The following is a 15,254-nucleotide window of genomic DNA, read 5'->3' as shown; positions in this document are numbered from 1 at the left end:
TATCTCCAATAATGTTGTTTCTACGGCTTTTTTACTTGGACAAGCCAATTATTGTACTTCAGGTTGCTAAACCGTGTGAATGCATAAAAGAAATTGCTGGAGTTAAACTTGATCGATCTTCGTAGAGCGTGTGGCAACAAGACGCGATTGGCACAGTGTGGGGCATCGGAGACCTCGTACGTCGAGCTGAGCCGTGTTGATGACACGACGTACCCAGCCGAGCGTCCACTGCGTAATGGAGCTGTGTTGCGCCCTTTCTTGACTGTCGTTAGCTGGCTGATTCTCATGATATGGGTTCCCCACAATGCCTACAGTTGTTGAGTGGAAAAAAAAATGAGGGTATCCCACGCGTATGCGGGAATTCATGATAAGCAATTTTTTCATGTTTCTCTAAATGTCTTCGCTTCTGATTCTTACGTTCCATGCAGGTCAACGGTTCTCACTGAATGCACCCTCTTGTTTAATTTTATTTTCTTCACTTTTTTCCAACCGTTAGCTTCTTTTCTTCCCGAACTGTTCACTCATGGACACTTGCTGAATTTGTCTATTGGGGCACCCTAGCAATGGCACGTACATTTATTTATTTATTTATTTATTTATTTACGTGTTTATTTATTTATTTATAGACAAGAACGGCGCCGCGAGCGGCGCTGCTGCGCCGGCGTTGAGAGTGCCGCATGCGGGGCAAAATTCAACTAGCGGGTCGTACGCCTCCCCCATCTCTCGTTCGCACCGCCTTGATTGCCTCTTGCACTGCGCGTGTTTGGGCACGTTTCGTACCGCGCGCGGTTTGTGCCTACGTGTGTGTGCGTGGACGTTTTATTCGAAGGACGATGTACAGTCTGTTTCACACTTAGGGGAAAACTCGGAGCGCATTGCATCGCGATGCGGCGAGTGCTTTAGTCAGGCGGCGGCAGCAGCTCGCGCAGGTGCTCGAGGGGCGGGATCTTGAACGGCGTCGTCTGCTACGGCGGCGCGCGCTGGCCGCATTGTCGGGAAGCGTTCTACTGTCAGTTGCAGTGCGCGGATCTCATCGTTACTGCGTGAAATGAGCCGGTATTCTTTACTAAGCGTTGTGCGTTGCCCACTGATACGCCTCGAAGGTAAGTTCATTGCTGAAAGGTGCAGGGCAGTCATAGACGACGTACTGACTCAATACGTTCTTGACGGCCCGTTGATGGAAGGAGACTATATATTCTAACACGATAGGCCGCTGATCCACACTGCTCGTGCGGTGCAAAAACTGCTGGAAGAGCGCGCCGTCACTCTCTTGGAGTGGCCGCCTCAATCCCCGGGTGCCAACATCATTTAAAAATGTCTGGGGATCGTTGAAAATATCGCTGGCTTCGATCCACCATCGTCAGCGACTGACACGTGCTGCGAATGAACACATCCCTGATCAAGTCACTCTACACTTCACTGCCTTCCAGGATGAGCGCTGTCATCGCTGCCACTGGGGACATGACGAGATACCAACTGAAGTTCGGAGCGTGACGTGTCCAATTCCCCGCCGGCGGGCAGGGTCTGTCGGGTGTAGTGAATGATTGTCGAGAAAAATCGCTTCCAGCTCATTGTCTTAACCTAAAACATTCCTTTAATCGTATCCGTTTGTTTCATCGTGTTCGACCCCCATAGTTATCATTCTTGAGTGCTTTGTTTTCCTTTCAAGTCAAATAAAAACTGAGCACGTTGCGCACACATCTTCGTGTGCCTTGTCGCTGCTTTTTACGGTAGCAAACACAGTGAAGAAATATACGTGCACGTGCTCAGTACCCCAGCCTTTCGGAAGAACAAACGAAGCATGCTGTCAAAAGAAGTTTGTGGGATTCCATTATCGCCAACGATGGCCCAGAGTTTGGCGTCGCACAACGTTTAGTAAAGAATATCAGCTCAGTTCCCGTAGTACCGATGTAGCTACACTGCCCCTGACAGTAGTACACTTCCCGACAATGCGGCCAGCACGCGCCGCCGTCGCAGATGACGCAGATCACGACTCCGCCCCTCGAGCATCTGCGCCTGCTCGAGCTGCTGCCGTCGCATGACTCCATTGCCTGCCGCATCGCGATTAAATACGTTCCGAGTTTTCCGCAAAGTCTGAAACAGACTGTACATGCTTCTATTTGCCTTCAAGAAGATCGGTACGCTTGACGATTATTTTTATGGCTGCAATGCGGCGAAAGGGCAGCGTCTGCTTAGCCATGTAAGTGACGCTGAGCAGGTAATTGGAAACGACATCGTATGTGCCGCCGGAAAAATCGTCGGCACATACGAGCTAAAGTCATTTTTGCGGTTTCTAACAAAATGTTTGCAAAAAATGCGTGTTGTCTCTGATAGCGACAACGGACTTCCATCGACACTGTGCGGAAATAAACAAAATATATCGCTGCATAGCACAATAAGTACGGCATGCGCACATAATTTTAACTAGTACGTCCCCTACAATATAGAATAGAGGCAGCAATGTAAATAGCTTGGCCATTTTTTAACAGTGCTCAAGAGGCGGGCGGAAATTGAAAGTATTAGTAATCATTTCTGCTTCAGCAATGCCGGCGCGACCAAGGCGCGGGCGTGTATCGTCCAGTAACGCGATCGATCGGTGCAGTGGTGATGCAAGAATGAACTCCGGTCATGTTCAATGCATCGTGCCCATATTCAATTTCTCGGCACGCGTGATCTTCGGCCACTGCTAGCGTCTACAACAGAAGTGGTTTCTATTCTTGGGCAGCGTACATACGAAATAAATACGAGTAAGAAGACATGAAAGCGCTGGTCGAACAACTGAAAGTTTTATATGAATAAAAGTATTATATACCGAGTAATTAAGAAATTCATGTAGTTTACATAAAAAAACCGTCATACACTCAGGACTGATCAATGAACGAGCTCGCTTCGTTTGCCAGTTGTTTACTTCGTTCGGCGCACCGCAGTAATCCATGTCTTTCGTCTGCTTTTTTCGTACCATTTTCTTGTGTATCGGCAGAATTTCACTGGTCGCATCAACCATTTTGTGCTTACATTGCTGTCGTGACAGTTAACAACGCAGTAATAATTTCCGGTCGTACGAAGAGGCGCCGTCGCAAACAAGAGACATTCCGCGTGAAGCGCGAACTGAACGCGGGCGTGACCGTGAAGGGAAGCGACGGCGGAAACCTACACCCGTTGGAGATGAAATCGTGCCGCCAGGGGAGAAACGAGCGCTGGCGCCTAGGATGAAACTTGGCGTGCGGACGTCCATTTATTTATTTATTTACTTATTTATTTATTTCACTACCTTCGGTGGCAGCAGGGCGTTACATAAGAGAATGGAGACATCACAGATCACAAATACAAGTACGAATCTCAGGTCACAAGATTCTCTCCAAGCGCATTCGAAAGCGCAAAGGCCGAGAATGGTAAGGCCGCCTGTGACCAAGCTGGGCCCACCTATCTAAAGTTGGCCAGCCTTTCAGAGGCACTTTATCCTTGTTTATGTAACTTCTATCGCATTAGTAATAGGTCCAATGGAATTGGGCAAGCGCTTTCAATCAGTGCGTGTTTGAAGAACGAAAGAACAAAATTGCTGAATCGTACTATAAGGAGTAAAAGACTATTTCTGGCGATGGGCGGTACGTGATGATATGAGTAAAGCATGGGAAAGTAACTGTTCCTTAAGTTAAGCACTGCGGTAATGAATCTTCTGAGATAAGGCCAGACGTGCTATCTTCCTACGTGGAGAAAGGGATCGGGGATAAAATTCGCCAGAACGTTACACTCCCGTAACACGTGAAGGCGAAAGACTGCTGCACGTTCGGTAATCCCCTGGTAATCCTCTCACCAGGGGATTCAAACGGCGGGAGTTCTGTCTCGTATGGATGATTACAATGAATTTATGCACTTTGAGCTTGACTTAGCATAACGCTTGTAGACTCAACCTTACGGGGTATGGGTCATTGCTTAGGGGGTAGAGCCATTGAGAAGGTCACGTTTTTTTTTTTTTAGCACCACTCAACCAGACGCCGCGTTTGTGTATGTTGTACGCGTGAATAGAATGAATGTAGGCACTGCACGCTTCACTTTGCTGAGTGTTTCTCGCCTCGGAATTACGAGATGAATGAGCCCTTGCAGTTTCTACTTGCTAAGGAGTGTGTGAGCCATTCCTGATGATGACAGTTTTTGTACCATTGGACCTGATGATGCGTTTTGTTCAAGGTCATCGGGCATATGAGCCACTTAAAGCCTTCGCTTAAATTACGCTGTTCGCAATATTGAAACGCTGTAAAGATGGGTATACTATGTGAATGTGAAACATGGGCTAGTATTTTATACACCTTCAATGTGACTAGCGAAATTTTTTATGAACGGATTCCATACGATTGATCCGTATTGCAGTTTGGAACGAGCAAAAGCTTTATAAAGAAGGAGTTTAGGAGAATAAGGAGCGACTGGAAGTGACGACGCAGGTACCGTAGCACGCGGTTAGCATTAATACCACAATTATCAGTTGCGGCTGATCCTCCAATAAGCAGTAAATCACTATAACAACTTCCAAGTTTTATTTTCCGGAAATCATCTGTTATAGCTGTATTGAACAATTTTTAAAGACCAATTTAACCAAGATAGCCTTCGCTTGCTTTGGATGACCCACAAGGGTAAATGTGTGCTCACTAAAGAGTTCATTTTTTAACACTAACCAGTTTTCGTAACCGTGAGTTTGTATTAGCTGGTAATGTACACCTCCACAAATGTTGCAAGGTCACCAGTAAAACTAAAGTTTCCGCATTATAGCCTCTTATACACTTAGGTTCCCATTAAAGCCATTTCATATCTGATTTAATTCAAAGGGTTGCAGTACAATGATCGCCCATTTCTGGTAAAACATGAACGAATGCCGTCTCCCGCATTTTTAATGATATCGCGCGGGCGTCGACCGCACGCAGTACCAGCGCCCTACAACGCGGATAGTGTGGGAGACCGGCAATAGTGCGCGCAGGCGCACAAAGCAGCGCTTGCGTAAGCGTCGTCTGCCACGTTGTTCCTTTGAGGACGAAACACATCATTTTTTGTTAAAGGTGCCTGAAATGCGCACAACGGCAGATAGAAACGTCACGAACGTTTTACATCTTTTTTTATTGCCAGTTTGCGCTCAACAGCATGCACTACTGTCAATGTGGGCACCTAATTTAGGTGGAACCAACCAACACAGACCATGCGGTAGAAATAAAAATTGTTCATTAGGAAACTATCGTGTACAGCCTTGGAAAGTGAAGCTACAACTTGTTTAGTTTACGACTTTGTAAGTTACTACACTTCTACACTACTACACTTGTCATAGGTAATCCATCCTTAAGTGGCCGTCCAGGAGGGGAGGGAGAAGTTCGTTATCAACGATTTCGATGTAGGCTTCAGCACAGAAGCTTCGCGTTATCCGACAGAGGGGGCGGAGGCCGTCTTTAGTTGCCACTTCCTAGATGTTAGTACTATTTCAGCTACTCTACCTCGAGAGTTTACTGAGCAGTAAACCTATAAGAGTACAATGCATTTGTCAGGGCACTAGTCAGTTGATCAAAAACACTTGCTTTTTTGTTACGAAAAAAGGGTAATTGTTTAAATAATGAAAATGCAATATGTTTGCTTTATTTCTTGGATTCATCAACGCTCATTCAAAGGTTTGCCGAACTCCACGTGTCTACACGCGCCGACATGCGCCAGCAATCATATTATATTACCTTATTATGGCAGTTATATCGTATCATTCTACTACCGTCATAAAATCCTGGGAACAAAGTTGTGGGAAGAAGAGAAAAGACAGGCAATCATCAGCGATAGAGGAATAAAAGGAGCTTGGCTGGGATAGGTTAAGGAAAGATGCCACGCCGGTGTGCGTTTAACGACTTTACGTGCGCCGGAATGGTATCGTTTCCAGAAGTTTGCTCAGAACTTCTAAGCAGCTACATCCCTCTAGTTCGCTAACGACAGCATGGGATTTCTCACACGCGCAGCCCTGCCAGAAATAACAATTATGCCTTGTATGTACACAGACATGCACTTGTAGCTAAAATTGCGTGATGTCATTTACACGTCAAATATTTACGTATGTTACCAACGATCAGATTGTCACATTGCACTTCTTTCGTTAATATTCTTGTTTTAAACATAACAGTGCTGGTAAGCTAAGAATACAAATTTCTAAGCAGCTTGTAAGGGCTGGCCGGTACACTCTAAGCTTCTGGCTCCATTTTGTGCAGATCGACGAGTCGTCTTGAAAACTACATCTTGCCTATCACCATTGGTCCACCGGAGATGATCGCGGGTCAAAGGCAGCCTTTTCAAAATAAAGCCGTAGCTATTTTCGTCTTCTGGGGAGCAGCTCGATTTCCCACACCACCTCCTCGATACCGTCTGCGCACCATGTCATGGCTCACACTGTACACCTACAGCCTTTCTCAGTTGACCCGCGGTCATCAAGGGCGCATTGCAGGCCGCGGCAGCAAGAAGTCAGTCCTCGGTTTCACTTGTTTTGCGATTCGAATTTCGAGGGGCGTCACCAATGTGGTGTTCCTCCCGAAAAGCCTCAACTATCCTTGAGTTACAACACTTGAGTTATTTCAAGGCTCCCAGCTATTTATCTTTGAGAATGGCCACAGCACGACTTGCTATGACGTGCTCTTCTTTTTCTGTCGGCACCCGAGGAGGCATAATCGAATACGCACTGTCGCGGCTGCCTGCCTCTGGCATCTGGCATTAGGGAAGTCCTTTCAGAAATAAACGTAACTGGTATACCCCGTTTTTTGCGCCGCCGAAGGCCGAGTCATCGGGTGTGAGGAAGGTGAGCTGGAATGTGCATATACCGAAATATATACCGAAATATGTACCGAAATTTTCCCTCACGGGCAAATCCTTCGAGTGTCGAGACCAGTACAAAGTGGTTCTGTGCCGCGCCTAATACAGGTGACCTTGAAAACGGCCTTTCTAAATGCTTGGACAGCGCTTATACGATGCCTACATTAAGCTACTGGAAACGTGTCTGTGATCAGTCAGACATTGTTTATGTACTTCGCGTGGGGAACCCATCGACGTCCCTTTAACCGCCGCACTTGCAATACTTGCAATACAGCAGTTCCGAATATACGCTCATGATTCACGGGAGCACACGACAACGAATGTAAGTGCAAACGCAGAAGAAAGAAACTGACGCAAAGTACGACCGTTTTTGACCGGATGAAAATCTGTATGTGGAGTTCACACCTGCTGTCGCTACGTTATTCTTCCTCATTCCTTGCGTGATGCTGCACAACGTCCTCATCACTTTTCTCTCTTCTTGCGCAACTATTTTTACATCACCTAAAAAATACATTTCGGCATTGCGCTTCGGAAGATGCTGGGGATAAGTTCTTGTGCCTTTATTATGTTCCAAAGTATTCTGAATATAACTGAAATGTGGTTTGTGATGCTACCTTGCTTTACTTATCCTATTGTATACAATCAGTATTGTGTTTTCACAGTACCTTGTCAAAACTATATCCGTTCTTATCGTATTCTTCTGCATTCATTCGTATTTATGATGCCTTTGTGATCATTGTCTGCTTTACCGTCATAATAAGTTCCCTATGGTATGTTCAGCATACTATGTTATTAACATATTAAAGTTTTTGTTATCCTATATAATGTGCTTTTACGTTCGTTTCTATATTTACGATAATGACGATATCTTGAAACTACTACAGCATCAGGGTCGCTAGCGCCACGTCAAGCTGTTTAAATCAGCTTTTTGCTCTAGCACCCAAATCCCATTTGTACTTGGGAAAAATATTACGCGATCTGATTGATCACGATGTAGCCAGTTCTCGCCAGAAATTATGTTATGAGCCTCTACTCCGTGAGTTTGCCCGAACACAATGAATAATAACGGCACTCATTCTTGAATCGATAAAGGCAAATGAGTTAGACAAAAAACTAATATAAATGCACTCACGTTTCCATAGTCTATAGCGTGCGAAACATCGTGTCCTTCACCTTCTTCTTTTCCTGGTCCTTCTTTCGGTGGTTCTTGTTTCTTTGAGCTTTCCGTTTCTGTTGATGGTGAAGACATTGAAAAGAGCGATGAGAAAGGGAAAGAATATGCGTGCTTATATTAACGTACATTTATGGGCTGTTTCGAACACAATGTTTTTACTACTAATAATAGCTCAAATGCTCCAGCTGTGGGATATTACAGAACATGGGTCTTAAAGTCAGACAGTATGGCATACTTAAAAGCAATGTGCCACGTATTGTTATTCTATTAATACATCACGTGCGCTCAGTTAAGAGCCCCATGGCAGTGGGTGCACTTTCGGCTCCGGCGATGAACTTTCGCTGATGCTCCAATGCCGAGCTGGTAAGCACCATCTCCCACTTCTCGGGCGTTGAGTTTGGGTTTGGACGGAGGGGGGGGGGGGGGGCTATTATGGATACTTCGGCAGGTCGATGCGGTATGGTATTGGGTAGCTTACTCCGTATACAAAAGAAAAAAAATTGTTTCGAAGGGGTGGGAAACGTGGCGTTGAGGAGCGTGAGGGGCCGACATATGGTGCTTCATTAAAACTTCTTTCTGGGCGAGTTCGTGCATACTTGATTTGAATATTGTAGCAGCGCATACACATGCAACCACAAAGTACCAAGGACGAGACACAAACGCTGACTGTCAGCGCTTGTGTCTCGTCCTTGCTACTTTGTGGCTGCATGTGTTTGCGCTGTTACAATTTTTACGACATATGGTGGCCTGGAGTTGCCTCGAGGCCGTGGCTTCAGCTGTTTGTTGGCTTCTAACGATATGACTAATAAAAATTGCGCCCCACGGTGTCCTTCCTTATCTTGAATTCTTGAATTCTGTGGTTTTGCGTGCCAAAACGACAATTTAATTGTGAGGCATGCCGTAGAGGAAGACTTCACAATAGTTTTGACCGCCAGAGGATCTTCAACGTGTCCCCAATGCATCCTTTTTTCTCGTTCATATATACACTTGTATGCATAAAAGGCAATCCGTAAGTAAACATGTTGCACGAAGATCATCTGAATAAAATATGATTAAATAGTACAACGTTGAAATGTCTCGAGCGACAAAAAGAGGATCACCATAGGATTTTGGCCATACAGCTGTGAACAAAAAAGCTACTGCTACAATCTACAAGCTCTAAGCTACAAATAAACCTACCGTAGTTAAACATGGGGATTTTGACAGTGCTAAAATCTCTCTGACAGTACTAAAATCTGATTCCACAAGGCGCACTGCTATTTCATAGGGAAAGGAAGTTTCATAAATCACAAAAAAAGCTAAGAACTGTTTTCCAAATCATAGTAGAGTTCGTGAACTGTGATAGAGCAATATTATTTCTTACTGGTGTCATTTTTTAATTCTTGTTTTCTAATACAGTTTTATACGACGACGCCCTCGCCGCTAACTGCCAGTCCTATCCCGCTGGGTTGCCGTCTAGTTGCCCGTAGTGTTTGAGCGCAATTATTTTACAAAGAAATAGAAAAGCAATAACGAGATCGTTGCCTTAACTGTGGAAAAATACTGGCAGGAAATGAGCTAGAACTCAAACTAATCGCCAAAGCCTGTCGTTTTCATTGGTTGTTTTCTTTTGAAGATTTGCCCTCCATTATGTTAGTTGATGGTCCAATGAACGACGTGACATGCCAAGTTGAATATCACTGCTGGATAGATGCCCTCAATTAATTACGTTATCTCATGGTTGTCCTGCTTCTGCTGATGTTTGCCGAGGCCTCTACAGGATAAATGTGCTATTAACGCACAAGAGTCAACCAGAAACAAACTCAGCGTAAGCAGATGTGCAATAAGCGCGACAAGCAAGCAATACTCCTCGCTTATAAACAAATCCAGTCAAAACAGGGGGAAGTCGGGAGATGGAAATTGAGAACGATGAGCAAAAGGACAACAATGTTCGGCAAATGGACTTGTCTACTTCAAGGCGACGTATGCTTTCCTCGCCACAGTATATATAGGTGGGGTTCTTCAAAAGGGAAGAGGGCGTAAGGTGGCTGGGTGCGGCAACGAGCGAACATGTGTAAGCGGCAAGGGTGTAGAATTGAGAATAAATGAGTGCTGTGCACAAAGCCACTGACATGACCATCTGTCAATCACGTGTTAACGGCCGCATATCAGCCGGAGTGCCAACAGCGTGCACAGCAGCCCTCTATTACTTGTTTCACTGGTGGTCGTGGGCTATCGTGCCTCTATAAGAGATAATAGAAAGAGCAGCAGAAAGCGGTTCTCGTGAAAAAACAAATGTAAATAGAAAGCCCACTAAGCAACCAAACTAAGCGTTCTTGCCTAGAGCTAGAAATTTAGCATAGCTAATACATTCTAAAGCTTCCTTTGAAACGTTTATGCCCATCGGCTGCAATGTCTTGTACCTATGCATAAGGTATGATTCTCTGTATTTTATTTCTCGTTCAGAATAGAAATTTGACTGTAAGATGTAAAGTTTAAGTTTCTGAAAGGTATGACCTGGTTGGTTGAAATGCTCGGCGACGGCTTTATCAAGCTTTTTAGCTGTGTCCGCGCGATGTCCGTTTAATCTGACGTTCATTGATTGTCCCATTTCAGCGATGTATGGTTTCTTACAGAAGAACATTCAAGCATTTAAATCATATCCGAACTTGTACAAGTAAAACAAGGTTTTACTTCGTGTGTATAACTATTTCTGGTGCTTTTAATTTAATGTCACTTTGAAGCTGCCTGCAGGTTTTGCACCTGGAGCGACAACATGCTTTTATTACGGGGGAATGGTGTTGGCTGACTTTTGCGTGCACTAACGTGTTTTTAAAGTTCCTTTTTCGGTGATAAGTAACACTTGGTACATCCGGGAGTGGTATTCTCAGACGCTCCTTACTTCATAATATTGGATTGTATTTTCGTAGGATGTTGTTTATGTTTGGGAGTTCATTAGAATAATTTGTTATAAAGGCTAACGGTCTGGCAGGTTCTGGTGTAAGCTGTACCTTCGCTAATTCCGACTGTCTCTCCAATCTTGACGCGACATATTAAGGCCTATCGAGAGCAACTTATGGCTAGTTTCTGCTAGCTTTGTTTTAAGGTCATTTAGGAAGTTGATATAATCGTGGTCTTAGCTGTAGGTTATTCTTAGTCGTTAGGCTTGTCCGGCAAAAATTTCTTGCTTGCAGTGTCGCGGGTGATGACTGTTGTAGTCGAAATATTGCTGGCTATCCGTAGGCTTCCAGTAAAAGGTCGTTCTCAGTTTTTCGTTTTCTATATAGACTGTCGTTTCGGGGAAGTTGATCTTAGTAGGAGAGTGGTGAACAGTAAATTTAATAGTCGGGTGAAACCTCCTGCAATGGCGAATTAAGTCGCTTAACGCGCTTTAGCCATGCTCCCACATAATAAATATGTTTTCAAGGTAACAAGGATAGGTGTGGGGCTTAAATGGTAGGACTACGACAGGTCTGCTTCAAGCTGTCCCATGAAAATGTTCGCATACGCGGCATCGAATGGTGTTCCCATGCTAGTGCCGAAAGTTCGCAGGTAGTGAATAGAATAGAATTCGAAATAGTTGAGCGTGAGATCTAACCTAAGGAACGACTGGTAAACTTCGGGAGCGTGCGCTCGGTTATTGATTGCGGGGGAAAAGGGCTTCAATTACTTGACCTATGGGTATGTTAGTGTAAAGGTCAGAAACATCCAAAGTGACTAGAATAGTACGGTCGAAAAGGATTTGCTAGGCGTTGCTGTATTCTTTGATTCGAAGGAAGTGCGGCGTGTCTTGAACAAAAGATGCGAGGGTGGCGGGGATGTTTGACAGGCAGGTGGTAAGTTAAGAATTTCTATAGTGGGTCAGTAGGTGTGTTGTAATTAGACACAATGGGCCGACCTGGGATTTCTGCTCAAAATATTTCTTTGACGGAACTTTATGTATTTTAGTAAGAAGATAAAATCGGCCTGATTTTTTTGTTCTTGGGCATCATGAAGCGACATTCAGGTTGCATGATTAGTTACCTGGACAGGAGCTCCACTATTGTGTTTTCCACAGCATTGTTGTAGTCTTGTGTTCGGTTAGAGTCGAGTTTTCGGTAATGTGTGTAACCGCCTTTGCCTGCTGGTTACCCGCCGTGGTTGCTCAGTGGCTATGGTGTTAATCTGCTGAGCACGAGGTCGTGCGATCGAATCCCGGCCACGGCAGCCGCATTTCGATGGGAACGATATGCGAAAACACCCGTGTACTTACATTTAGGTGCAGGGTAAAGAACCCCAGGTGGTCGAAATTTCCGGAGTCCTCCACTACGGCATGCCTCATAATCAGAAAGTCGTTTCGGCACATGAAACCCCATAATTTATTTTTTTTTGCCTGCTGGTCTTATTACAATATATTTCCTTTGTGCGAGTTCTTTAAGGATTTGGTGCTGAGCAGGGAACAACTTTTTTGAGTTTCCGGCAATGCTGCGCGTACTCTAGCACTTCCGTTGAGATCAGCAATATGTATAAATGCAGGTCTGGGCACTGTTAGGTCTCCGGTGTCCACGGGTTAGGTGGCCTAAGAGAGTCTCTATGTTGTTTTTTTTTACGTCTGGCCTATCGAGAAACAACTTTTTGATGCCCATGCGTCTTGAAAAGTCTGCTATATATTTGCGGAGTTAGTATTCATTTACTGCGTTGTTCGTGGGACAAAATGTTAGGCCACGTTTCCTCCAAACAACTTGGCAACTACACCCATTACAGAAAACTCTACGCTAACCTAATTTCAAACTACAGCAATACTGTGAAAACAGAACAGCGGAGCTCCTGTACAGGGAACTAATCACGCAATCTGGATATCACTTCGTCATGCCCAAGAACAAATTGTAGGCCGCTTTTATCTTCTCCCTAAAATATATAATGTTCCCGTCGAAGAAATATTTACAGAAGAAATACCAGGTCGGCCTATTGTTTCTAATTACAACGCACCTACATAGTCGGTATCTAAACTCTGAAATCTCCACCTGTGAAACATCCCCACCCCCTTCCCATTTTTATTCAAGACACACCGCACTTCCCTCGCATTATCGATGACATGAACGCCAACCAAATCCTTTCTGACCTCGCTATTCAAGTCAGTTTAGATGTTTCTACCCTTTACAGCAACATATCCATGAATGAAATAATCGAAGTCGTTTCTAAATCGTTCGCAATCAATCCCCAAGCGCACGCACCTGAAGCTTGCCTGTCGCTCCTTAGGTTAGTTCTCACGCTCAACTATTTCGAATGCGATTCTATTCACTACCTGCAAATTTTCGTCACTAGCATGGGAACACCATTTGCTGCCACGTACGCGAACATTTTCAGGGGATAGCTTGAAGCAGACCTGTTGAAATCCTACCCTTTAAAACCCCACACCAATCTTCGTTATATTGACGACACGGTACTAGCGCATTCACATACGTATTTAGCCATTTCAGTTGCTTTACCCGAGTATTAAATTTACTGCTCCCCACTGTCCTAGTTAGATCAGCTTCCTCTACACGACGGCCTACATAGAAAACGGAAAACTGAGAAGGACAATTTACCGGAAGCCTACGGATAGCCAGCAATATTTAGACTACAAAGGTTATCACCGTGACACTGCCAGCAAGGAATATTTGTCGGTCAAGCAAAGCGAATAAGAAGAATCTGCAGCAATGACCACGATTATATCCACCTCCTAAATGACATTCGAAGAACGTTAGCAGACCGAAACTATCCACAAGTTGCTCTCGATAGAGCTCATTATGTCTCGTCATGTTTGGAGAGACAGTTGGAAATAGCTTAAATACAGCCTACACCAGAATGTGATAGAACGCTCGCCTTCATAACAAATTATTCTAAAGCACTCCCACACCTAAACAACATTCTACGAAAATACCACCCAATATTATGAAGTAACGAGCGCCTGAGGAAAGCGTTCCCGGATATGTACCAAGGGTTACCTCTCACCTCAATAGGAACTTTAAAGACACGTTAGTGCACGCAAAAGTCAGCCAACACCAATCCCCCGTAATAAAAGCATGTTGTCGCCCCAGGTGCGAAGCCTGCAGGCCGCTTGGAAGTGATATCAAAATTAAGAGCATCGCAAATAGTTATCCACACGAAGTCAAATCTAGCTTTTGTACAAGTTCGGACGTGATTTATATGCTCCAATGTTCCTTCCGTAAGAAACAATATATCGGGCAAACGGGACAACGAATGAACGTCAGATTAAACGGAGATCGCGCGGACACAGCTAAAAAAGTTGACAAAGCCGTCGCCAGCATTTCTACCAAGCAGTACATAACTTTGATTAATTGAAATTCTGCATCTTACAGTCAAATTTCCGTTCTGAACGAGAAAGAAAATACCGAGGATAATACCTCACCCATATGTTCAAGACATTGCAAACAATAGGCATAAACGTTTCGAAGGGAACTTTAGAACCTATTAGCTATGCTAAATTTGGAGGTCTAGGCAACAACACCTTATTTGGTTGCTTAGGGGTATTTTTTCTTTTATGCAATCCTATTTCCACATTTTCTTTAAAAGTCCGTTTTTCACGAGCACCGGTTTCTGCCGCTCCTCTGTCGGTTCCATAAGCTATAGTTGCCGCTTCTCGGCAGCTGTAGCTTTGTGTTCTTTTTTTCTTTCCCCCGCACAGCTGGCACCACCGCTGCCGCGATGCGCAGGCGCGAGCGCCATCTACTGGTTCTGCGAAAAACCCAGCGGCACACGCGGCTCGAGCGGCTTGCGCCTCCAACTGAAACCGCCGCTACCTAGGATGCATGGATAGATGCTATGAGCATCCCCTTTGAAATGGGGCGGTGCATTGCGCGACCAAGTTATCATTATTTTACCCAATTCCCTACCTATATTCATAAGAAAAACAAATAATTTCCAGAATTAACTTCCTGTATCCCTAGTGGGAACTTCGTTTTTGGACGCCTCTGTTGTTTGGCATCTCGCTACTTTTCTGCCACAAAACTTCCAAAACTTCCAATTGCCTCTTGCAGATCTCCTACAGCAGACATGTTTACTTTCCCCCAGCATCGTGAACCGGATGACTTCAAGGAGGCTTGATGGGCACAATTTAATCGTTGGGCTCATATTGTAACATTCTAGTAAAACACGATTCATAGTTTTCTTAGTTTACAGCCTCAAGCACATGATTATTTTTTCTTGTTGTACCTCGCTCTATAAATGAGTGTTCTAGGGCATCGTGATATCGCTTCGAAAAGTAGACAGCTTCCCTTTGAGTTATCGTAAGTTGTTTCTT

At 44.6% G+C, this 15,254-nt stretch overlaps 1 long non-coding RNA gene across 1 annotated transcript in view; it reads right to left on the bottom strand.

The window, feature by feature from the left end:
* The window catches only part of LOC140216476 (uncharacterized), a 304,566-nt gene that overhangs the window by 164 nt on the left and 289,148 nt on the right, over window positions 1–15,254 (bottom strand). The window contains exon 2 of the long non-coding RNA XR_011893159.1: window positions 7,952–8,049. This is a non-coding gene — a long non-coding RNA (uncharacterized lncRNA). The remainder of the gene's footprint in view (window positions 1–7,951; window positions 8,050–15,254) is intronic.

This window comes from Dermacentor andersoni, chromosome 3 (genome assembly GCF_023375885.2).
Source record: "Dermacentor andersoni chromosome 3, qqDerAnde1_hic_scaffold, whole genome shotgun sequence".
Taxonomy (NCBI): Eukaryota; Metazoa; Arthropoda; class Arachnida; order Ixodida; family Ixodidae; genus Dermacentor; species Dermacentor andersoni.
This window is presented reverse-complemented; position numbering and strand designations above follow the sequence as displayed.